Source organism: Elephas maximus, chromosome 23 (genome assembly GCF_024166365.1).
Source record: "Elephas maximus indicus isolate mEleMax1 chromosome 23, mEleMax1 primary haplotype, whole genome shotgun sequence".
Lineage (NCBI taxonomy): Eukaryota > Metazoa > Chordata > Mammalia > Proboscidea > Elephantidae > Elephas > Elephas maximus.
The window spans coordinates 43,694,347-43,718,911 of record NC_064841.1 but is presented as its reverse complement, the minus strand read 5'-3'; positions in this window follow the sequence as shown (position 1 = coordinate 43,718,911).

Genomic DNA, 24,565 nt, shown 5'->3' with positions numbered 1-24,565 from the left:
CCACAAGGCATTTCTCCCTATCCCTAACCCCAAACCGAACCCTAAGCCTAACCCAAAACCTAACCCTAAACCTAACCCTAACACCTAACCCTAATACTAACCCTAAACCTCATCCTTAACCTAAACTTCACCCTAAACCTAACCCTAACCCTAAAACTAAATTAACCCTAAACTATCACCTAACGCTAGCCCTAACCCTAAACCCAACCCTAACCCTAACTCTAACCCTAACCCTAACCGTACCACCCTGAAACATCAGCTTAACTGTAAACCTAACACTAACCCTCACATGAACCCCTTACCCTTTCCCCAACCGTAACCCGATCCCTAACCCTAACCCTAAGCCTGACCTAAACCTAACCCTTTCCCTAATCCTAAACTTAACCCTAACCGTAACTCTACCCTAACCCTAACCCTAAACCTAACAATCACTCTAAACTTGACCCTAAGCCTAACCCTAAACCCTAGCACTAACTCTAACTCTAAACCTAACGCTAACCCTAACCTAGCCCTCCCCTTTACAGTAAACCTAGCCTTAACCCTAACCTTACCCCTACCTAAACCTAAACCTAACCCTAACACTAACTTTAAACCAAACTCCAACCTTAACCCGAACCCTCACTATTAACTGAAACTTCACCCGAACCCTAACCCCAACTCTAACCCTAACCCTAACCTTAACAATTAACCTAAACTAAAACCTCACCTTAACTCTAAACCTAACCCTAACCGTCACCCTAGCCCTTAACCATTTATATCCCCAACCCTAAACCTACCTAACGCTATCCCTAACACTAACCCTAAACGAACAGTAACCCTAATCCAACGCTAATGCTAACATTAACCCTAAACATCAGCCTACACTAACCATAAACCTAACCCTCCACCCTGAACCTAACGTCTAACACTATCTATAATCCTAACCCTAATCCTAACCCTTATCCTATCCCTCAACCTTCATCTAAACTTCACACTAACCTTAAACCTAAACCTAACCCTAAACCTAACCCCTAACCCTAACCCGAATCCTAAACCTAGCCTTAACACTAACCTCAACACAAACCCAAACTCTAGCTCTAACCATAAAAATAACCCTCACCCTATCCTAAACTTCATCCAAACCCTAACCCTAATCTTAATCCTAAACCTAACCCAAACCCTAACCTCGAACCTAATTCGAACCATAAAGCTAGTCCATCTGTAACCCTGAACCTAACCCTTACGATAGCCCTGAACCTAACCTTAAACCTAATCCTAATCCTAACCCTAGACGTAATCCTAACCCTAACCCTAACACTCACTCTAACCTTGACCCCAAATAGAACACTAACTCTAACCCTAATCCGGAACCTAAACGTAAATCTTACACTGCAACTAACCCTCACCGTAAACCTAACCGAAACTCTACCTCTCACCCTAATCATAACACCCTAAACCCTCACTTAACTCTAAAACTAACCGTCACCCTCACGCTAACCCCTAACCGTATCCCCAAACCTAACCCTAATGCTAAACCTAGCCCTAACCCGAACACTAACCTGAACCCCTAGCCATAACGGTAACCCTAACCCTAACCCAAAGCCTAACCCCTAACACCAAAGCCTAACCCAAACCTTAACCCTAACTCTCACTCTAACTCTAACACTAACCCGAAACCGAATCATAAACCTAACCCTAACCCTAAACCAAATCTAACCATGACCAGAACCACAATTCCTAAGCGGAACCCTCACATAAACCCTAACCATAAACTACAACTCTAACCCCTAACACCTTACCATGACCATCCTCCTAACCCTACCCAACTCTGACCCTAACCCTAACCCTCACCCCAACCAAAACGCCTAATACAACCCGCAAACCTAACCCTAACCGTAACACTGAACTTAATCCTAACCTAAAATCTAACCCTAACCCTAAAACTAAACAGAACCCGTAACCTTAACCCTAACCCTAAACATAACCTTAACACTAACCTGAAAACGAACCCAAACCTTAGCCATAAACCTAACCCTCACCCTATCTTAAACTTCACCCTATTCCTAACCTAAAGCTAAGGCTAACTTGAACCCTAACCCTAAACCTAACCCTAACCTTAACCTTGGCCCACCTCTAACCCTAAACCTAACCCTTACAATATCTCTGGCGCTGAGCCTCACCCTAAACCTAATCCTAAACCTAACCCTCACCCTAACCCTAACCTAACCGTAACCTAACTTTTAGCCTACCACAAACTTAAACCTAACCCTATCCCCTAACCCTAACTCTAACCCTAGACATAGCCCAAACTCTAACCCTAACCGTAACACTTACCCAAAACCCTCACCTTAACTGTAATCCTAACTCTAACTCTTACTGGAACCCTAAATTCAACCCTAATTATAACCCTATCCTAAACCTAACTGAAACACTAACCCAACCCTAACTCTAACCCTAATCCTTAGCCTAAAACGAACCTTAACCTTAAACCTAACCCGAAGCACTAACCCTAACTCTAACCCTAACCCTAAACCGAACCCTCACTCTTAACCAAAATTTCACCCTAACCATAGCCCTAAACCTACCCTAACTTCATTCAAACCCTAACCCTAACCAAAAGTAACCTAACACTAAACCTAACCCTAACTCTAAACCTAAACCAAAACCTAACCCTAACCCTGTTCCAAACCTGTACCCTAACCCCTAACCCTAAACCTCTCGCTTAACATAAACTTCACTCTAACTCTAACCCTAAAACTAAACATAACACTAAATCTCCCCCTAACCCTGACCCTAACCCTAATCCTAAGCGTAAAACTAACCCTAACCCTAAACTAAACCCTAGCCCTGACCCTAACTCGAACTCTAACACTAATCCTAACCCTAAAACTTACCCTACACGCTCAGCTTAAATGGAAACCTAGCACTAACCCTCACCCTAACATCTAAACCTAACCCCAACCCTTAACCTAACCCTATCTCGAACCTTAGCCTAGCCGTAAACCTAACCACGACTTAACCCTATTACTTACCCTAACCCTGACTCTAAACCTAACCTTAACCCTAAACTTAATCCTAACCTTAACCCTAACCCTAACCCCAACGCTAAACGTACGCGCAACCCTCACCCTTAACAACTTCACCCTAAGCCTAACCCTAAACCGAACCCTAAGTCTCACCCTAAACCTAACCCTATACCTGATCGTAAATTGACCCGAAAAAATAACCCTAACACTAAGCTTCACCCTAAACCTAACCCTCACCTTAACCGAAACACCAAACCCTAACCCTCATCCTTAACCTAAATTTCACCCTAAATCTAAGCCTAAGCCTAACCCTAAAACTAAACCTAACCCTAAACTATCGCCTAACTCTAGCCCCGACCCTAAGCCTAACCCTAACTCTAACCTTAACCCTAACCCTAACTCTAACCTTAACCCTAACCGTAGCACCCTAAAATATCAGCAGGAAAGAGAATACAAAAGGCCTTTTCTCCCTGGGTGCTTTCACAATCTCTTAAAGCTAAAACTATGTCGTCGCTCCTCTGGAAGGATAAATGCACTGCGATGTCGTTTTTCAGAGGAAGCCTTGCGTTCGCAAGAGCAAATGAGGAATTCATTGCAGGAGAGACGAAGGAAAGAAAAGTTTCTCTCATCGTGGTTGTTTGCTCAGAGGACTGGATGAAGCTAGGGAGCTCTCCCTTTCACTGAGAAACGTGTAGGCTGCTGTTGCCTCTGCGCTGTCTTTTTTGCAAAAGAGAGTGTAGTTACACACTTTGAACTGTGCAAATGCACCGGCGTTTGCTAGGATTTCACCAAGCGCTTTGTTTTCCCTGGGCAAAAATGAGCCTTCACAATAGCTTAATGCCGACACTGCATACTCGTTCCAGTTCGAGAACAGGGCTACTGCAAAGGAGTTTTCCGGAGGAAACCTTCCCACCGCGAAGGGCAGATATGCCGAGCTTATTGCACAAAAGTGAAACCAATGCCGGTAATCTCATTCTAACTGCTTTTGTCAGAGGAATGGATGAAGTCAGAGTGTTCTTTTCTTCACTGAGATACACAAAATCTGATGTTGCCTCTGAGCTCTGTTCTTGGCAAATAACTGAAACTGACATCCATTCATGTGGAGAAACACATGGCTTTGCTAGGATATCTCTATGCACTGTGCTTTTCCTGGGCCTCACTGTACCAGTAGTATCTCGTCAGGGCAACACTGCATAGGATTTACTCTGCCAGGAGAGAGTTTACTGCTTGGTAGTTTGTGCTAGGAAACCTTGCCTTCGCAAGTGGAAACTGACCGAGTTCAGGCAGGAAAGAGAATACAAAAGGCTTTTTTTCTCCCTGGGTGCTTTCACAATCTCTTAAGGCTAAAACTATGTCGTCGCTCCTCTGCAATTATAAACGCACTTCGATGTAGTTTTTCAGAAGAAGCCTTGCGTTTGCAAGAGCAAATGAGGAATTCATTGCAGGAAAGAGGAAGGAATAAAAGTTTCTCTCCTTATGCCTGCTTTGCTCAGAGGACTGGATGAAGTCAGGGAGTTCTTCCTTTCACTGAGAAACATGCAGGCTGCTGTTGCCTGTGCGCTCTCTTATTTGGAAAAGAGTCTGTAGTTAGACGCTTTGAACTGTGGAAAGGCACCGGGGTTTGTTAGGATTTCCCCAGGCGCTTTGCTTTCCCTGGGCCAAAACGAGCCTTCACAATAGCTTAAGGCTAACACTGCATACTCGTACCACTTCCAGAACACGGCTACCACAAGGCATTTCTCCCTATCCCTAACCCCAAACCGAACCCTAAGCCTAACCCAAAACCTAACCCTAAACCTAACCCTAACACCTAACCCTAATACTAACCCTAAACCTCATCCTTAACCTAAACTTCACCCTAAACCTAACCCTAACCCTAAAACTAAATTAACCCTAAACTATCACCTAACGCTAGCCCTAACCCTAAACCCAACCCTAACCCTAACTCTAACCCTAACCCTAACCGTACCACCCTGAAACATCAGCTTAACTGTAAACCTAACACTAACCCTCACATGAACCCCTTACCCTTTCCCCAACCGTAACCCGATCCCTAACCCTAACCCTAAGCCTGACCTAAACCTAACCCTTTCCCTAATCCTAAACTTAACCCTAACCGTAACTCTACCCTAACCCTAACCCTAAACCTAACAATCACTCTAAACTTGACCCTAAGCCTAACCCTAAACCCTAGCACTAACTCTAACTCTAAACCTAACCCTAACCCTAACCTAGCCCTCCCCTTTACAGTAAACCTAGCCTTAACCCTAACCTTACCCCTACCTAAACCTAAACCTAACCCTAACACTAACTTTAAACCAAACTCCAACCTTAACCCGAACCCTCACTATTAACTGAAACTTCACCCGAACCCTAACCCCAACTCTAACCCTAACCCTAACCTTAACAATTAACCTAAACTAAAACCTCACCTTAACTCTAAACCTAACCCTAACCGTCACCCTAGCCCTTAACCATTTATATCCCCAACCCTAAACCTACCTAACGCTATCCCTAACACTAACCCTAAACGAACAGTAACCCTAATCCAACGCTAACGCTAACATTAACCCTAAACATCAGCCTACACTAACCATAAACCTAACCCTCCACCCTGAACCTAACGTCTAACACTATCTATAATCCTAACCCTAATCCTAACCCTTATCCTATCCCTCAACCTTCATCTAAACTTCACACTAACCTTAAACCTAAACCTAACCCTAAACCTAACCCCTAACCCTAACCCGAATCCTAAACCTAGCCTTAACACTAACCTCAACACAAACCCAAACTCTAGCTCTAACCATAAAAATAACCCTCACCCTATCCTAAACTTCATCCAAACCCTAACCCTAATCTTAATCCTAAACCTAACCCAAACCCTAACCTCGAACCTAATTCGAACCATAAAGCTAGTCCATCTGTAACCCTGAACCTAACCCTTACGATAGCCCTGAACCTAACCTTAAACCTAATCCTAATCCTAACCCTAGACGTAATCCTAACCCTAACCCTAACACTCACTCTAACCTTGACCCCAAATAGAACACTAACTCTAACCCTAATCCGGAACCTAAACGTAAATCTTACACTGCAACTAACCCTCACCGTAAACCTAACCGAAACTCTACCTCTCACCCTAATCATAACACCCTAAACCCTCACTTAACTCTAAAACTAACCGTCACCCTCACGCTAACCCCTAACCGTATCCCCAAACCTAACCCTAATGCTAAACCTAGCCCTAACCCGAACACTAACCTGAACCCCTAGCCATAACGGTAACCCTAACCCTAACCCAAAGCCTAACCCCTAACACCAAAGCCTAACCCAAACCTTAACCCTAACTCTCAGTCTAACTCTAACACTAACCCGAAACCGAATCATAAACCTAACCCTAACCCTAAACCAAATCTAACCATGACCAGAACCACAATTCCTAAGCGGAACCCTCACATAAACCCTAACCATAAACTACAACTCTAACCCCTAACACCTTACCATGACCATCCTCCTAACCCTACCCAACTCTGACCCTAACCCTAACCCTCACCCCAACCAAAACGCCTAATACAACCCGCAAACCTAACCCTAACCGTAACACTGAACTTAATCCTAACCTAAAATCTAACCCTAACCCTAAAACTAAACAGAACCCGTAACCTTAACCCTAACCCTAAACATAACCTTAACACTAACCTGAAAACGAACCCAAACCTTAGCCATAAACCTAACCCTCACCCTATCTTAAACTTCACCCTATTCCTAACCTAAAGCTAAGGCTAACTTGAACCCTAACCCTAAACCTAACCCTAACCTTAACCTTGGCCCACCTCTAACCCTAAACCTAACCCTTACAATATCTCTGGCGCTGAGCCTCACCCTAAACCTAATCCTAAACCTAACCCTCACCCTAACCCTAACCTAACCGTAACCTAACTTTTAGCCTACCACAAACTTAAACCTAACCCTATCCCCTAACCCTAACTCTAACCCTAGACATAGCCCAAACTCTAACCCTAACCGTAACACTTACCCAAAACCCTCACCTTAACTGTAATCCTAACTCTAACTCTTACTGGAACCCTAAATTCAACCCTAATTATAACCCTATCCTAAACCTAACTGAAACACTAACCCAACCCTAACTCTAACCCTAATCCTTAGCCTAAAACGAACCTTAACCTTAAACCTAACCCGAAGCACTAACCCTAACTCTAACCCTAACCCTAAACCGAACCCTCACTCTTAACCAAAATTTCACCCTAACCATAGCCCTAAACCTACCCTAACTTCATTCAAACCCTAACCCTAACCAAAAGTAACCTAACACTAAACCTAACCCTAACTCTAAACCTAAACCAAAACCTAACCCTAACCCTGTTCCAAACCTGTACCCTAACCCCTAACCCTAAACCTCTCGCTTAACATAAACTTCACTCTAACTCTAACCCTAAAACTAAACATAACACTAAATCTCCCCCTAACCCTGACCCTAACCCTAATCCTAAGCGTAAAACTAACCCTAACCCTAAACTAAACCCTAGCCCTGACCCTAACTCGAACTCTAACACTAATCCTAACCCTAAAACTTACCCTACACGCTCAGCTTAAATGGAAACCTAGCACTAACCCTCACCCTAACATCTAAACCTAACCCCAACCCTTAACCTAACCCTATCTCGAACCTTAGCCTAGCCGTAAACCTAACCACGACTTAACCCTATTACTTACCCTAACCCTGACTCTAAACCTAACCTTAACCCTAAACTTAATCCTAACCTTAACCCTAACCCTAACCCCAACGCTAAACGTACGCGCAACCCTCACCCTTAACAACTTCACCCTAAGCCTAACCCTAAACCGAACCCTAAGTCTCACCCTAAACCTAACCCTATACCTGATCGTAAATTGACCCGAAAAAATAACCCTAACACTAAGCTTCACCCTAAACCTAACCCTCACCTTAACCGAAACACCAAACCCTAACCCTCATCCTTAACCTAAATTTCACCCTAAATCTAAGCCTAAGCCTAACCCTAAAACTAAACCTAACCCTAAACTATCGCCTAACTCTAGCCCCGACCCTAAGCCTAACCCTAACTCTAACCTTAACCCTAACCCTAACTCTAACCTTAACCCTAACCGTAGCACCCTAAAATATCAGCAGGAAAGAGAATACAAAAGGCCTTTTCTCCCTGGGTGCTTTCACAATCTCTTAAAGCTAAAACTATGTCGTCGCTCCTCTGGAAGGATAAATGCACTGCGATGTCGTTTTTCAGAGGAAGCCTTGCGTTCGCAAGAGCAAATGAGGAATTCATTGCAGGAGAGACGAAGGAAAGAAAAGTTTCTCTCATCGTGGTTGTTTGCTCAGAGGACTGGATGAAGCTAGGGAGCTCTCCCTTTCACTGAGAAACGTGTAGGCTGCTGTTGCCTCTGCGCTGTCTTTTTTGCAAAAGAGAGTGTAGTTACACACTTTGAACTGTGCAAATGCACCGGCGTTTGCTAGGATTTCACCAAGCGCTTTGTTTTCCCTGGGCAAAAATGAGCCTTCACAATAGCTTAATGCCGACACTGCATACTCGTTCCAGTTCGAGAACAGGGCTACTGCAAAGGAGTTTTCCGGAGGAAACCTTCCCACCGCGAAGGGCAGATATGCCGAGCTTATTGCACAAAAGTGAAACCAATGCCGGTAATCTCATTCTAACTGCTTTTGTCAGAGGAATGGATGAAGTCAGAGTGTTCTTTTCTTCACTGAGATACACAAAATCTGATGTTGCCTCTGAGCTCTGTTCTTGGCAAATAACTGAAACTGACATCCATTCATGTGGAGAAACACATGGCTTTGCTAGGATATCTCTATGCACTGTGCTTTTCCTGGGCCTCACTGTACCAGTAGTATCTCGTCAGGGCAACACTGCATAGGATTTACTCTGCCAGGAGAGAGTTTACTGCTTTGTAGTTTGTGCTAGGAAACCTTGCCTTCGCAAGTGGAAACTGACCGAGTTCAGGCAGGAAAGAGAATACAAAAGGCTTTTTTTCTCCCTGGGTGCTTTCACAATCTCTTAAGGCTAAAACTATGTCGTCGCTCCTCTGCAATTATAAACGCACTTCGATGTAGTTTTTCAGAAGAAGCCTTGCGTTTGCAAGAGCAAATGAGGAATTCATTGCAGGAAAGAGGAAGGAATAAAAGTTTCTCTCCTTATGCCTGCTTTGCTCAGAGGACTGGATGAAGTCAGGGAGTTCTTCCTTTCACTGAGAAACATGCAGGCTGCTGTTGCCTGTGCGCTCTCTTATTTGGAAAAGAGTCTGTAGTTAGACGCTTTGAACTGTGGAAAGGCACCGGGGTTTGTTAGGATTTCCCCAGGCGCTTTGCTTTCCCTGGGCCAAAACGAGCCTTCACAATAGCTTAAGGCTAACACTGCATACTCGTACCACTTCCAGAACACGGCTACCACAAGGCATTTCTCCCTATCCCTAACCCCAAACCGAACCCTAAGCCTAACCCAAAACCTAACCCTAAACCTAACCCTAACACCTAACCCTAATACTAACCCTAAACCTCATCCTTAACCTAAACTTCACCCTAAACCTAAACCTAACCCTAACCCTAAAACTAAATTAACCCTAAACTATCACCTAACGCTAGCCCTAACCCTAAACCCAACCCTAACCCTAACTCTAACCCTAACCCTAACCGTACCACCCTGAAACATCAGCTTAACTGTAAACCTAACACTAACCCTCACATGAACCCCTTACCCTTTCCCCAACCGTAACCCGATCCCTAACCCTAACCCTAAGCCTGACCTAAACCTAACCCTTTCCCTAATCCTAAACTTAACCCTAACCGTAACTCTACCCTAACCCTAACCCTAAACCTAACAATCACTCTAAACTTGACCCTAAGCCTAACCCTAAACCCTAGCACTAACTCTAACTCTAAACCTAACCCTAACCCTAACCTAGCCCTCCCCTTTACAGTAAACCTAGCCTTAACCCTAACCTTACCCCTACCTAAACCTAAACCTAACCCTAACACTAACTTTAAACCAAACTCCAACCTTAACCCGAACCCTCACTATTAACTGAAACTTCACCCGAACCCTAACCCCAACTCTAACCCTAACCCTAACCTTAACAATTAACCGAAACTAAAACCTCACCTTAACTCTAAACCTAACCCTAACCGTCACCCTAGCCCTTAACCATTTATATCCCCAACCCTAAACCTACCTAACGCTATCCCTAACACTAACCCTAAACGAACAGTAACCCTAATCCAACGCTAACGCTAACATTAACCCTAAACATCAGCCTACACTAACCATAAACCTAACCCTCCACCCTGAACCTAACGTCTAACACTATCTATAATCCTAACCCTAATCCTAACCCTTATCCTATCCCTCAACCTTCATCTAAACTTCACACTAACCTTAAACCTAAACCTAACCCTAAACCTAACCCCTAACCCTAACCCGAATCCTAAACCTAGCCTTAACACTAACCTCAACACAAACCCAAACTCTAGCTCTAACCATAAAAATAACCCTCACCCTATCCTAAACTTCATCCAAACCCTAACCCTAATCTTAATCCTAAACCTAACCCAAACCCTAACCTCGAACCTAATTCGAACCATAAAGCTAGTCCATCTGTAACCCTGAACCTAACCCTTACGATAGCCCTGAACCTAACCTTAAACCTAATCCTAATCCTAACCCTAGACGTAATCCTAACCCTAACCCTAACACTCACTCTAACCTTGACCCCAAATAGAACACTAACTCTAACCCTAATCCGGAACCTAAACGTAAATCTTACACTGCAACTAACCCTCACCGTAAACCTAACCGAAACTCTACCTCTCACCCTAATCATAACACCCTAAACCCTCACTTAACTCTAAAACTAACCGTCACCCTCACGCTAACCCCTAACCGTATCCCCAAACCTAACCCTAATGCTAAACCTAGCCCTAACCCGAACACTAACCTGAACCCCTAGCCATAACGGTAACCCTAACCCTAACCCAAAGCCTAACCCCTAACACCAAAGCCTAACCCAAACCTTAACCCTAACTCTCACTCTAACTCTAACACTAACCCGAAACCGAATCATAAACCTAACCCTAACCCTAAACCAAATCTAACCATGACCAGAACCACAATTCCTAAGCGGAACCCTCACATAAACCCTAACCATAAACTACAACTCTAACCCCTAACACCTTACCATGACCATACTCCTAACCCTACCCAACTCTGACCCTAACCCTAACCCTCACCCCAACCAAAACGCCTAATACAACCCGCAAACCTAACCCTAACCGTAACACTGAACTTAATCCTAACCTAAAATCTAACCCTAACCCTAAAACTAAACAGAACCCGTAACCTTAACCCTAACCCTAAACATAACCTTAACACTAACCTGAAAACGAACCCAAACCTTAGCCATAAACCTAACCCTCACCCTATCTTAAACTTCACCCTATTCCTAACCTAAAGCTAAGGCTAACTTGAACCCTAACCCTAAACCTAACCCTAACCTTAACCTTGGCCCACCTCTAACCCTAAACCTAACCCTTACAATATCTCTGGCGCTGAGCCTCACCCTAAACCTAATCCTAAACCTAACCCTCACCCTAACCCTAACCTAACCGTAACCTAACTTTAAGCCTACCACAAACTTAAACCTAACCCTATCCCCTAACCCTAACTCTAACCCTAGACATAGCCCAAACTCTAACCCTAACCGTAACACTTACCCAAAACCCTCACCTTAACTGTAATCCTAACTCTAACTCTTACTGGAACCCTAAATTCAACCCTAATTATAACCCTATCCTAAACCTAACTGAAACACTAACCCAACCCTAACTCTAACCCTAATCCTTAGCCTAAAACGAACCTTAACCTTAAACCTAACCCGAAGCACTAACCCTAACTCTAACCCTAACCCTAAACCGAACCCTCACTCTTAACCAAAATTTCACCCTAACCATAGCCCTAAACCTACCCTAACTTCATTCAAACCCTAACCCTAACCAAAAGTAACCTAACACTAAACCTAACCCTAACTCTAAACCTAAACCAAAACCTAACCCTAACCCTGTTCCAAACCTGTACCCTAACCCCTAACCCTAAACCTCTCGCTTAACATAAACTTCACTCTAACTCTAACCCTAAAACTAAACATAACACTAAATCTCCCCCTAACCCTGACCCTAACCCTAATCCTAAGCGTAAAACTAACCCTAACCCTAAACTAAACCCTAGCCCTGACCCTAACTCGAACTCTAACACTAATCCTAACCCTAAAACTTACCCTACACGCTCAGCTTAAATGGAAACCTAGCACTAACCCTCACCCTAACATCTAAACCTAACCCCAACCCTTAACCTAACCCTATCTCGAACCTTAGCCTAGCCGTAAACCTAACCACGACTTAACCCTATTACTTACCCTAACCCTGACTCTAAACCTAACCTTAACCCTAAACTTAATCCTAACCTTAACCCTAACCCTAACCCCAACGCTAAACGTACGCGCAACCCTCACCCTTAACAACTTCACCCTAAGCCTAACCCTAAACCGAACCCTAAGTCTCACCCTAAACCTAACCCTATACCTGATCGTAAATTGACCCGAAAAAATAACCCTAACACTAAGCTTCACCCTAAACCTAACCCTCACCTTAACCGAAACACCAAACCCTAACCCTCATCCTTAACCTAAATTTCACCCTAAATCTAAGCCTAAGCCTAACCCTAAAACTAAACCTAACCCTAAACTATCGCCTAACTCTAGCCCCGACCCTAAGCCTAACCCTAACTCTAACCTTAACCCTAACCCTAACTCTAACCTTAACCCTAACCGTAGCACCCTAAAATATCAGCAGGAAAGAGAATACAAAAGGCCTTTTCTCCCTGGGTGCTTTCACAATCTCTTAAAGCTAAAACTATGTCGTCGCTCCTCTGGAAGGATAAATGCACTGCGATGTCGTTTTTCAGAGGAAGCCTTGCGTTCGCAAGAGCAAATGAGGAATTCATTGCAGGAGAGACGAAGGAAAGAAAAGTTTCTCTCATCGTGGTTGTTTGCTCAGAGGACTGGATGAAGCTAGGGAGCTCTCCCTTTCACTGAGAAACGTGTAGGCTGCTGTTGCCTCTGCGCTGTCTTTTTTGCAAAAGAGAGTGTAGTTACACACTTTGAACTGTGCAAATGCACCGGCGTTTGCTAGGATTTCACCAAGCGCTTTGTTTTCCCTGGGCAAAAATGAGCCTTCACAATAGCTTAATGCCGACACTGCATACTCGTTCCAGTTCGAGAACAGGGCTACTGCAAAGGAGTTTTCCGGAGGAAACCTTCCCACCGCGAAGGGCAGATATGCCGAGCTTATTGCACAAAAGTGAAACCAATGCCGGTAATCTCATTCTAACTGCTTTTGTCAGAGGAATGGATGAAGTCAGAGTGTTCTTTTCTTCACTGAGATACACAAAATCTGATGTTGCCTCTGAGCTCTGTTCTTGGCAAATAACTGAAACTGACATCCATTCATGTGGAGAAACACATGGCTTTGCTAGGATATCTCTATGCACTGTGCTTTTCCTGGGCCTCACTGTACCAGTAGTATCTCGTCAGGGCAACACTGCATAGGATTTACTCTGCCAGGAGAGAGTTTACTGCTTTGTAGTTTGTGCTAGGAAACCTTGCCTTCGCAAGTGGAAACTGACCGAGTTCAGGCAGGAAAGAGAATACAAAAGGCTTTTTTTCTCCCTGGGTGCTTTCACAATCTCTTAAGGCTAAAACTATGTCGTCGCTCCTCTGCAATTATAAACGCACTTCGATGTAGTTTTTCAGAAGAAGCCTTGCGTTTGCAAGAGCAAATGAGGAATTCATTGCAGGAAAGAGGAAGGAATAAAAGTTTCTCTCCTTATGCCTGCTTTGCTCAGAGGACTGGATGAAGTCAGGGAGTTCTTCCTTTCACTGAGAAACATGCAGGCTGCTGTTGCCTGTGCGCTCTCTTATTTGGAAAAGAGTCTGTAGTTAGACGCTTTGAACTGTGGAAAGGCACCGGGGTTTGTTAGGATTTCCCCAGGCGCTTTGCTTTCCCTGGGCCAAAACGAGCCTTCACAATAGCTTAAGGCTAACACTGCATACTCGTACCACTTCCAGAACACGGCTACCACAAGGCATTTCTCCCTATCCCTAACCCCAAACCGAACCCTAAGCCTAACCCAAAACCTAACCCTAAACCTAACCCTAACACCTAACCCTAATACTAACCCTAAACCTCATCCTTAACCTAAACTTCACCCTAAACCTAAACCTAACCCTAACCCTAAAACTAAATTAACCCTAAACTATCACCTAACGCTAGCCCTAACCCTAAACCCAACCCTAACTCTAACCCTAACCCTAACCGTACCACCCTGAAACATCAGCTTAACTGTAAACCTAACACTAACCCTCACATGAACCCCTTACCCTTTCCCCAACCGTAACCCGATCCCTAACCCTAACCCTAAGCCTGACCTAAACCTAACCCTTTCCCTAATCCTAAACTTAACCCTAACCGTAACTCTACCCTAACCCTAACCCTAAACCTAACAATCACTCTAAACTTGACCCTAAGCCTAACCCTAAACCCTAGCACTAACTCTAACTCTAAACCTAACCCTAACCCTAACCTAGCCCTCCCCTTTACAGTAAACCTAGCCTTAACCCTAACCTTACCCCTACCTAAACCTAAACCTAACCCTAACACTAACTTTAAACCAAACTCCAACCTTAACCCGAACCCTCACTATTAACTGAAACTTCACCCGAACCCTAACCCCAACTCTAACCCTAACCCTAACCTTAACAATTAACCTAAACTAAAACCTCACCTTAACTCTAAACCTAACCCTAACCGTCACCCTAGCCCTTAACCATTTATATCCCCAACCCTAAACCTACCTAACGCTATCCCTAACACTAACCCTAAACGAACAGTAACCCTAATCCAACGCTAACGCTAACATTAACCCTAAACATCAGCCTACACTAACCATAAACCTAACCCTCCACCCTGAACCTAACGTCTAACACTATCTATAATCCTAACCCTAATCCTAACCCTTATCCTATCCCTCAACCTTCATCTAAACTTCACACTAACCTTAAACCTAAACCTAACCCTAAACCTAACCCCTAACCCTAACCCGAATCCTAAACCTAGCCTTAACACTAACCTCAACACAAACCCAAACTCTAGCTCTAACCATAAAAATAACCCTCACCCTATCCTAAACTTCATCCAAACCCTAACCCTAATCTTAATCCTAAACCTAACCCAAACCCTAACCTCGAACCTAATTCGAACCATAAAGCTAGTCCATCTGTAACCCTGAACCTAACCCTTACGATAGCCCTGAACCTAACCTTAAACCTAATCCTAATCCTAACCCTAGACGTAATCCTAACCCTAACCCTAACACTCACTCTAACCTTGACCCCAAATAGAACACTAACTCTAACCCTAATCCGGAACCTAAACGTAAATCTTACACTGCAACTAACCCTCACCGTAAACCTAACCGAAACTCTACCTCTCACCCTAATCATAACACCCTAAACCCTCACTTAACTCTAAAACTAACCGTCACCCTCACGCTAACCCCTAACCGTATCCCCAAACCTAACCCTAATGCTAAACCTAGCCCTAACCCGAACACTAACCTGAACCCCTAGCCATAACGGTAACCCTAACCCTAACCCAAAGCCTAACCCCTAACACCAAAGCCTAACCCAAACCTTAACCCTAACTCTCACTCTAACTCTAACACTAACCCGAAACCGAATCATAAACCTAACCCTAACCCTAAACCAAATCTAACCATGACCAGAACCACAATTCCTAAGCGGAACCCTCACATAAACCCTAACCATAAACTACAACTCTAACCCCTAACACCTTACCATGACCATACTCCTAACCCTACCCAACTCTGACCCTAACCCTAACCCTCACCCCAACCAAAACGCCTAATACAACCCGCAAACCTAACCCTAACCGTAACACTGAACTTAATCCTAACCTAAAATCTAACCCTAACCCTAAAACTAAACAGAACCCGTAACCTTAACCCTAACCCTAAACATAACCTTAACACTAACCTGAAAACGAACCCAAACCTTAGCCATAAACCTAACCCTCACCCTATCTTAAACTTCACCCTATTCCTAACCTAAAGCTAAGGCTAACTTGAACCCTAACCCTAAACCTAACCCTAACCTTAACCTTGGCCCACCTCTAACCCTAAACCTAACCCTTACAATATCTCTGGCGCTGAGCCTCACCCTAAACCTAATCCTAAACCTAACCCTCACCCTAACCCTAACCTAACCGTAACCTAACTTTAAGCCTACCACAAACTTAAACCTAACCCTATCCCCTAACCCTAACTCTAACCCTAGACATAGCCCAAACTCTAACCCTAACCGTAACACTTACCCAAAACCCTCACCTTAACTGTAATCCTAACTCTAACTCTTACTGGAACCCTAAATTCAACCCTAATTATAACCCTATCCTAAACCTAACTGAAACACTAACCCAACCCTAACTCTAACCCTAATCCTTAGCCTAAAACGAACCTTAACCTTAAACCTAACCCGAAGCACTAACCCTAACTCTAACCCTAACCCTAAACCGAACCCTCACTCTTAACCAAAATTTCACCCTAACCATAGCCCTAAACCTACCCTAACTTCATTCAAACCCTAACCCTAACCAAAAGTAACCTAACACTAAACCTAACCCTAACTCTAAACCTAAACCAAAACCTAACCCTAACCCTGTTCCAAACCTGTACCCTAACCCCTAACCCTAAACCTCTCGCTTAACATAAACTTCACTCTAACTCTAACCCTAAAACTAAACATAACACTAAATCTCCCCCTAACCCTGACCCTAACCCTAATCCTAAGCGTAAAACTAACCCTAACCCTAAACTAAACCCTAGCCCTGACCCTAACTCGAACTCTAACACTAATCCTAACCCTAAAACTTACCCTACACGCTCAGCTTAAATGGAAACCTAGCACTAACCCTCACCCTAACATCTAAACCTAACCCCAACCCTTAACCTAACCCTATCTCGAACCTTAGCCTAGCCGTAAACCTAACCACGACTTAACCCTATTACTTACCCTAACCCTGACTCTAAACCTAACCTTAACCCTAAACTTAATCCTAACCTTAACCCTAACCCTAACCCCAACGCTAAACGTACGCGCAACCCTCACCCTTAACAACTTCACCCTAAGCCTAACCCTAAACCGAACCCTAAGTCTCACCCTAAACCTAACCCTATACCTGATCGTAAATTGACCCGAAAAAATAACCCTAACACTAAGCTTCACCCTAAACCTAACCCTCACCTTAACCGAAACACCAAACCCTAACCCTCATCCTTAACCTAAATTTCACCCTAAATCTAAGCCTAAGCCTAACCCTAAAACTAAACCTAACCCTAAACTATCGCCTAACTCTAGCCCCGACCCTAAGCCTAACCCTAACTCTAACCTTAACCCTAACCCTAACTCTAACCTTAACCCTAACCGTAGCACCCTAAAATATCAGCAGGAAAGAGAATACAAAAGGCCTTTTCTCCCTGGGTGCTTTCACAATCTCTTAAAGCTAAAACTATGTCGTCGCTCCTCTGGAAGGATAAATGCACTGCGATGTCGTTTTTCAGAGGAAGCCTTGCGTTCGCAAGAGCAAATGAGGAATTCATTGCAGGAGAGACGAAGGAAAGAAAAGTTTCTCTCATCGTGGTTGTTTGCTCAGAGGACTGGATGAAGCTAGGGAGCTCTCCCTTTCACTGAGAAACGTGTAGGCTGCTGTTGCCTCTGCGCTGTCTTTTTTGCAAAAGAGAGTGTAGTTACACACTTTGAACTGTGCAAATGCACCGGCGTTTGCTAGGATTTCACCAAGCGCTTTGTTTTCCCTGGGCAAAAATGAGCCTTCACAATAGCTTAATGCCGACACTGCATACTCGTTCCAGTTCGAGAACAGGGCTACTGCAAAGGAGTTTTCCGGAGGAAACCTTCCCACCGCGAAGGGCAGATATGCCGAGCTTATTGCACAAAAGTGAAACCAATGCCGGTAATCTCATTCTAACTGCTTTTGTCAGAGGAATGGATGAAGTCAGAGTGTTCTTTTCTTCACTGAGATACACAAAATCTGATGTTGCCTCTGAGCTCTGTTCTTGGCAAATAACTGAAACTGACATCCATTCATGTGGAGAAACACATGGCTTTGCTAGGATATCTCTATGCACTGTGCTTTTCCTGGGCCTCACTGTACCAGTAGTATCTCGTCAGGGCAACACTGCATAGGATTTACTCTGCCAGGAGAGAGTTTACTGCTTTGTAGTTTGTGCTAGGAAACCTTGCCTTCGCAAGTGGAAACTGACCGAGTTCAGGCAGGAAAGAGAATACAAAAGGCTTTTTTTCTCCCTGGGTGCTTTCACAATCTCTTAAGGCTAAAACTATGTCGTCGCTCCTCTGCAATTATAAACGCACTTCGATGTAGTTTTTCAGAAGAAGCCTTGCGTTTGCAAGAGCAAATGAGGAATTCATTGCAGGAAAGAGGAAGGAATAAAAGTTTCTCTCCTTATGCCTGCTTTGCTCAGAGGACTGGATGAAGTCAGGGAGTTCTTCCTTTCACTGAGAAACATGCAGGCTGCTGTTGCCTGTGCGCTCTCTTATTTGGAAAAGAGTCTGTAGTTAGACGCTTTGAACTGTGGAAAGGCACCGGGGTTTGTTAGGATTTCCCCAGGCGCTTTGCTTTCCCTGGGCCAAAACGAGCCTTCACAATAGCTTAAGGCTAACACTGCATACTCGTACCACTTCCAGAACACGGCTACCACAAGGCATTTCTCCCTATCCCTAACCCCAAACCGAACCCTAAGCCTAACCCAAAACCTAACCCTAAACCTAACCCTAACACCTAACCCTAATACTAACCCTAAACCTCATCCTTAACCTAAACTTCACCCTAAACCTAAACCTAACCCTAACCCTAAAACTAAATTAACCCTAAACTATCACCTAACGCTAGCCCTAACCCTAAACCCAACCCTAACCCTAACTCTAACCCTAACCCTAACCGTACCACCCTGAAACATCAGCTTAACTGTAAACCTAACACTAACCCTCACATGAACCCCTTACCCTTTCCCCAACCGTAACCCGATCCCTAACCCTAACCCTAAGCCTGACCTAAACCTAACCCTTTCCCTAATCCTAAACTTAACCCTAACCGTAACTCTACCCTAACCCTAACCCTAAACCTAACAATCACTCTAAACTTGACCCTAAGCCTAACCCTAAACCCTAGCACTAACTCTAACTCTAAACCTAACCCTAACCCTAACCTAGCCCTCCCCTTTACAGTAAACCTAGCCTTAACCCTAACCTTACCCCTACCTAAACCTAAACCTAACCCTAACACTAACTTTAAACCAAACTCCAACCTTAACCCGAACCCTCACTATTAACTGAAACTTCACCCGAACCCTAACCCCAACTCTAACCCTAACCCTAACCTTAACAATTAACCTAAACTAAAACCTCACCTTAACTCTAAACCTAACCCTAACCGTCACCCTAGCCCTTAACCATTTATATCCCCAACCCTAAACCTACCTAACGCTATCCCTAACACTAACCCTAAACGAACAGTAACCCTAATCCAACGCTAACGCTAACATTAACCCTAAACATCAGCCTACACTAACCATAAACCTAACCCTCCACCCTGAACCTAACGTCTAACACTATCTATAATCCTAACCCTAATCCTAACCCTTATCCTATCCCTCAACCTTCATCTAAACTTCACACTAACCTTAAACCTAAACCTAACCCTAAACCTAACCCCTAACCCTAACCCGAATCCTAAACCTAGCCTTAACACTAACCTCAACACAAACCCAAACTCTAGCTCTAACCATAAAAATAACCCTCACCCTATCCTAAACTTCATCCAAACCCTAACCCTAATCTTAATCCTAAACCTAACCCAAACCCTAACCTCGAACCTAATTCGAACCATAAAGCTAGTCCATCTGTAACCCTGAACCTAACCCTTACGATAGCCCTGAACCTAACCTTAAACCTAATCCTAATCCTAACCCTAGACGTAATCCTAACCCTAACCCTAACACTCACTCTAACCTTGACCCCAAATAGAACACTAACTCTAACCCTAATCCGGAACCTAAACGTAAATCTTACACTGCAACTAACCCTCACCGTAAACCTAACCGAAACTCTACCTCTCACCCTAATCATAACACCCTAAACCCTCACTTAACTCTAAAACTAACCGTCACCCTCACGCTAACCCCTAACCGTATCCCCAAACCTAACCCTAATGCTAAACCTAGCCCTAACCCGAACACTAACCTGAACCCCTAGCCATAACGGTAACCCTAACCCTAACCCAAAGCCTAACCCCTAACACCAAAGCCTAACCCAAACCTTAACCCTAACTCTCACTCTAACTCTAACACTAACCCGAAACCGAATCATAAACCTAACCCTAACCCTAAACCAAATCTAACCATGACCAGAACCACAATTCCTAAGCGGAACCCTCACATAAACCCTAACCATAAACTACAACTCTAACCCCTAACACCTTACCATGACCATACTCCTAACCCTACCCAACTCTGACCCTAACCCTAACCCTCACCCCAACCAAAACGCCTAATACAACCCGCAAACCTAACCCTAACCGTAACACTGAACTTAATCCTAACCTAAAATCTAACCCTAACCCTAAAACTAAACAGAACCCGTAACCTTAACCCTAACCCTAAACATAACCTTAACACTAACCTGAAAACGAACCCAAACCTTAGCCATAAACCTAACCCTCACCCTATCTTAAACTTCACCCTATTCCTAACCTAAAGCTAAGGCTAACTTGAACCCTAACCCTAAACCTAACCCTAACCTTAACCTTGGCCCACCTCTAACCCTAAACCTAACCCTTACAATATCTCTGGCGCTGAGCCTCACCCTAAACCTAATCCTAAACCTAACCCTCACCCTAACCCTAACCTAACCGTAACCTAACTTTAAGCCTACCACAAACTTAAACCTAACCCTATCCCCTAACCCTAACTCTAACCCTAGACATAGCCCAAACTCTAACCCTAACCGTAACACTTACCCAAAACCCTCACCTTAACTGTAATCCTAACTCTAACTCTTACTGGAACCCTAAATTCAACCCTAATTATAACCCTATCCTAAACCTAACTGAAACACTAACCCAACCCTAACTCTAACCCTAATCCTTAGCCTAAAACGAACCTTAACCTTAAACCTAACCCGAAGCACTAACCCTAACTCTAACCCTAACCCTAAACCGAACCCTCACTCTTAACCAAAATTTCACCCTAACCATAGCCCTAAACCTACCCTAACTTCATTCAAACCCTAACCCTAACCAAAAGTAACCTAACACTAAACCTAACCCTAACTCTAAACCTAAACCAAAACCTAACCCTAACCCTGTTCCAAACCTGTACCCTAACCCCTAACCCTAAACCTCTCGCTTAACATAAACTTCACTCTAACTCTAACCCTAAAACTAAACATAACACTAAATCTCCCCCTAACCCTGACCCTAACCCTAATCCTAAGCGTAAAACTAACCCTAACCCTAAACTAAACCCTAGCCCTGACCCTAACTCGAACTCTAACACTAATCCTAACCCTAAAACTTACCCTACACGCTCAGCTTAAATGGAAACCTAGCACTAACCCTCACCCTAACATCTAAACCTAACCCCAACCCTTAACCTAACCCTATCTCGAACCTTAGCCTAGCCGTAAACCTAACCACGACTTAACCCTATTACTTACCCTAACCCTGACTCTAAACCTAACCTTAACCCTAAACTTAATCCTAACCTTAACCCTAACCCTAACCCCAACGCTAAACGTACGCGCAACCCTCACCCTTAACAACTTCACCCTAAGCCTAACCCTAAACCGAACCCTAAGTCTCACCCTAAACCTAACCCTATACCTGATCGTAAATTGACCCGAAAAAATAACCCTAACACTAAGCTTCACCCTAAACCTAACCCTCACCTTAACCGAAACACCAAACCCTAACCCTCATCCTTAACCTAAATTTCACCCTAAATCTAAGCCTAAGCCTAACCCTAAAACTAAACCTAACCCTAAACTATCGCCTAACTCTAGCCCCGACCCTAAGCCTAACCCTAACTCTAACCTTAACCCTAACCCTAACTCTAACCTTAACCCTAACCGTAGCACCCTAAAATATCAGCAGGAAAGAGAATACAAAAGGCCTTTTCTCCCTGGGTGCTTTCACAATCTCTTAAAGCTAAAACTATGTCGTCGCTCCTCTGGAAGGATAAATGCACTGCGATGTCGTTTTTCAGAGGAAGCCTTGCGTTCGCAAGAGCAAATGAGGAATTCATTGCAGGAGAGACGAAGGAAAGAAAAGTTTCTCTCATCGTGGTTGTTTGCTCAGAGGACTGGATGAAGCTAGGGAGCTCTCCCTTTCACTGAGAAACGTGTAGGCTGCTGTTGCCTCTGCGCTGTCTTTTTTGCAAAAGAGAGTGTAGTTACACACTTTGAACTGTGCAAATGCACCGGCGTTTGCTAGGATTTCACCAAGCGCTTTGTTTTCCCTGGGCAAAAATGAGCCTTCACAATAGCTTAATGCCGACACTGCATACTCGTTCCAGTTCGAGAACAGGGCTACTGCAAAGGAGTTTTCCGGAGGAAACCTTCCCACCGCGAAGGGCAGATATGCCGAGCTTATTGCACAAAAGTGAAACCAATGCCGGTAATCTCATTCTAACTGCTTTTGTCAGAGGAATGGATGAAGTCAGAGTGTTCTTTTCTTCACTGAGATACACAAAATCTGATGTTGCCTCTGAGCTCTGTTCTTGGCAAATAACTGAAACTGACATCCATTCATGTGGAGAAACACATGGCTTTGCTAGGATATCTCTATGCACTGTGCTTTTCCTGGGCCTCACTGTACCAGTAGTATCTCGTCAGGGCAACACTGCATAGGATTTACTCTGCCAGGAGAGAGTTTACTGCTTGGTAGTTTGTGCTAGGAAACCTTGCCTTCGCAAGTGGAAACTGACCGAGTTCAGGCAGGAAAGAGAATACAAAAGGCTTTTTTTCTCCCTGGGTGCTTTCACAATCTCTTAAGGCTAAAACTATGTCGTCGCTCCTCTGCAATTATAAACGCACTTCGATGTAGTTTTTCAGAAGAAGCCTTGCGTTTGCAAGAGCAAATGAGGAATTCATTGCAGGAAAGAGGAAGGAATAAAAGTTTCTCTCCTTATGCCTGCTTTGCTCAGAGGACTGGATGAAGTCAGGGAGTTCTTCCTTTCACTGAGAAACATGCAGGCTGCTGTTGCCTGTGCGCTCTCTTATTTGGAAAAGAGTCTGTAGTTAGACGCTTTGAACTGTGGAAAGGCACCGGGGTTTGTTAGGATTTCCCCAGGCGCTTTGCTTTCCCTGGGCCAAAACGAGCCTTCACAATAGCTTAAGGCTAACACTGCATACTCGTACCACTTCCAGAACACGGCTACCACAAGGCATTTCTCCCTATCCCTAACCCCAAACCGAACCCTAAGCCTAACCCAAAACCTAACCCTAAACCTAACCCTAACACCTAACCCTAATACTAACCCTAAACCTCATCCTTAACCTAAACTTCACCCTAAACCTAAACCTAACCCTAACCCTAAAACTAAATTAACCCTAAACTATCACCTAACGCTAGCCCTAACCCTAAACCCAACCCTAACTCTAACCCTAACCCTAACCGTACCACCCTGAAACATCAGCTTAACTGTAAACCTAACACTAACCCTCACATGAACCCCTTACCCTTTCCCCAACCGTAACCCGATCCCTAACCCTAACCCTAAGCCTGACCTAAACCTAACCCTTTCCCTAATCCTAAACTTAACCCTAACCGTAACTCTACCCTAACCCTAACCCTAAACCTAACAATCACTCTAAACTTGACCCTAAGCCTAACCCTAAACCCTAGCACTAACTCTAACTCTAAACCTAACCCTAACCCTAACCTAGCCCTCCCCTTTACAGTAAACCTAGCCTTAACCCTAACCTTACCCCTACCTAAACCTAAACCTAACCCTAACACTAACTTTAAACCAAACTCCAACCTTAACCCGAACCCTCACTATTAACTGAAACTTCACCCGAACCCTAACCCCAACTCTAACCCTAACCCTAACCTTAACAATTAACCTAAACTAAAACCTCACCTTAACTCTAAACCTAACCCTAACCGTCACCCTAGCCCTTAACCATTTATATCCCCAACCCTAAACCTACCTAACGCTATCCCTAACACTAACCCTAAACGAACAGTAACCCTAATCCAACGCTAACGCTAACATTAACCCTAAACATCAGCCTACACTAACCATAAACCTAACCCTCCACCCTGAACCTAA